Source organism: Armigeres subalbatus, chromosome 2 (genome assembly GCF_024139115.2).
Source record: "Armigeres subalbatus isolate Guangzhou_Male chromosome 2, GZ_Asu_2, whole genome shotgun sequence".
Lineage (NCBI taxonomy): Eukaryota > Metazoa > Arthropoda > Insecta > Diptera > Culicidae > Armigeres > Armigeres subalbatus.
In genome coordinates, this window is record NC_085140.1 from 227,501,538 (window position 1) to 227,504,762 (window position 3,225).

Below are 3,225 nucleotides of genomic sequence, written 5' to 3' on the forward strand. Positions count from 1 at the left end.
TTTCATAGTTTCTTATATTTTATTCGAGATGGAAAAAGAACCAGTTTTCCTACATAAATGTATTTTTTCAAAAAGAGGAAATAAGTTCTGACTTTTTATGCAACTGCATAGACCTTTAATTTATAAATAACATACACTCCCGGCCAAAAGTTTGAGTTTCCCCTCGAAAAATATAGGCAAAAGTTTTTGTCCGTATTTTTGCCGTCTGACATCCGATTTCTGGTATTTTTAGCTCAGTACAAAGATTATGAGTAGATATTGCGTCGTAGGTATTTAAAACGAACACCGAAGTGTGAGGCACTGTAGGTAGGTTAATCTTGATATACATACTTTTGTATATTTGTTTGATCCGAATGTTCGTAGTTAGTATTCGATGAACACACGATTGTCGGTCTAGGAAAATAGCAGTTTTCAACGTTTTTCCAACATTTCCTCAGTAATTGTTAAGTTAGCTCTAGGGGTTCATTCATTTATTTAGTCTACATTTAAACAGATAACACTGAATCAACACCGGTCTTATTAACGTCTTGTACATGACACATTTGGTGCGGTGGCGAATCTTTTTTGACCGCAGTTTCTTCTGGAGCCCGTAGTAGGCCCGACTTCCACAGATGATGCGCCTTCGTATTTCACGACTGACATTGTTGTCAGCCGTTAGCAAGGATCCGAGGTAGACGAATTCCTCGACTACCTCGAAGGTATCCCCGTCTATCGTAACACTGCTTCCCAGGCGGGCCCTGTCGCGCTCTGTTCCGCCCACAAGCATGTACTTTGTCTTTGAGGCATTCACCACAAGTCCAACTTTTGTTGCTTCACGTTTCAGGCGGGTGTACAGTTCTGCCACCTTTGCAAATGTCCATGTCATCCGCGAAACAAATAAATTGACTGGATCTGTTGAAAATCGTACCCCGGCTGTTACACCCGGCTCTCCGCATGACACCTTCTAGCGCAATGTTGAACAACAGGCAAGAAAGTCCATCACCTTGTCTTAGTCCCCGGCGCGATTCGAACGAACTGGAGTGTTCGCCCGAAATCTTCACACAGTTTTGCACACCATGACACCATCCACCGTTGCTTTGATCAGTCTGGTAAGCTTCCCAGGGAAGCTGTTCTCGTCCATAATTTTCCATAGCTTTTCGCGGTCAATACTGTCGTATGCCGCCTTGAAATCAACGAACAGATGATGCATTGGGACCTGGTATTTACGGCATTTTTGAAGGATTTGCCGTACAGTAAAGATCTGGTCCGTTGTCGAGCGGCCGTCAACGAAGCCGGCTTGATAACTTACCACGAACTCATTCACTAATGGTGACAGACGACGGAAGATGATCTGGGATATCACTTTGTAGGCGGAAGGATGGTGATCGCTCGAAGTTCTCACACTCCAACTTGTCGCCTTTCTTGTAGATGGGGCATATAACCCTTTCCTTCCACTCCTCCGGTAGCTGTTCAGTTTCCCAGATTCTGACTATCGATTTGTGCAGGCAAGTGGCTAGCTTTCCCGGGCCCATCTTGATGAGCTCAGCTCCAATACCATCCTTACCAGCTGCTTTATTGGTATTTAGCTGTTGGATGGCATCCTTAACTTCCCTCAAGGTGGGGGCTGGTTGGCTTCCATCGTCCGCTGAACTGACGTACTCATCTACCCCGCTACCTTGACTTTCACTGCCTGTACTCTCAGCGCCATTCAAATGTTCCTCGTAGTGTTGCTTCCACCTTTCGATCACCACACGTTCGTCCGTCAAGATGCTCCCATCCTTATCCCGGCACATTCCGGCTCGCGGCACGAAGCCTTTGTGGGATGCGTTGAGCTTCTGGTAGAACTTGCGTGTTTCTGGAGAACGGCACAGCTGTTCCATCTCCTCGTACTCCGCTTCTTCCAGGCGGCGTTTCTTTTCCTGAAAAAGGCGGGTCTGCTGTCTCCGCTTCCGTCTATAACGTTCCACGTTCTGCCGGGTACCTTGCTGCAGAGCGACCGCCCGCGCTGCGTCCTTCACCTCCAGAATCTGTCTGCACTCTTCCTTGAACCAATCGTTCCGTCGACTTCGTCCCATATACCCGACGTTGTTCTTCGCTGCGTCGTTAATGGATGCTTCAACTGTATTCCAGCAGTCCTCAAGAGGGGCCCCATCGAGCTCACCCTCTTCCGGCAACGCTGCCTCGAGATGCTGCGCGTATGCAGTGGCGACATCAGGTTGCTTCAGTCGCTCTAGGTCGTACCGCGGCGGTTGTCGGTACCGAACATTGTTGATGACGGATAGTTTTGGGCGCAGTTTCACCATCACCAGATAGTGGTCAAAGTCGATGTTAGTGCCACGATATGTCCTGACGTCGATAATGTCGGAGAAGTGCCATCCATCAATCAGAACGTGGTCGATTTGTGATTCTGTCTGCAGTGGTGATCTCCAGGTGTACCGATACGGAAGGCGTACCGATATGTGTTGGAAGTAGGTGCTGTGAATGGGCATATTCTTGGAGACAGCGAAATCAATTAGTCGTAGGCCGTTTTCGTTCGTCAGCTTGTGTGCGCTGAACTTCCCAATAGTCGGTCGAAACTCCTCCTCTTGGCCAACCTGAGCGTTCAAATCTCCTATGATGATTTTGACGTCGTGACTTGGGCAGCTATCGTACTCACGTTCCAGCTGCGCGTAGAATGCGTCCTTATCATCATCAGTGCTTCCGGAGTGTGGGCTATGGACGTTGATTATGCTGAAGTTGAAGAACCGGCCTTTGATCCTCAACCTGCACATTCTCTCGTTGATCGGTCACCACCCGATCACGCGCCTTTGCATGTCGCCCATCACTATGAAAGCTGTTCCCAGCTCGTGTGTGTTGCCGCAGCTCTGGTAGATGGTATGATTACCTCTAAACGTTCGCACCATTGATCCCTTCCAACAAACCTCCTGCAGCGCTACGATGCCGAATCCACGGTCCTTGAGCACATCGGCGAGTATGCGTGTGCTCCCGATGAAGTTGAGAGATTTGCAGTCTCACGAATCGAGTTTCCAATCGCTAGTCCCTTTTCGTCGCAGTGGTTTTCGCCGATGGTTCCGGTCCGTACTCTCTTGTTGATTGTCCGTAGCGTGAGTTTTTTTTTTTGATTGGCTTGCAGGGCCTGACACCAAACCCCCTAAATTTCCGGAGGATCATTCCTCCTTATTTCCGGTGGACCATGGTGCACAGTTTCACTTAGAGTCCCTCGCTGGCACTCGGACGGTGATCAGC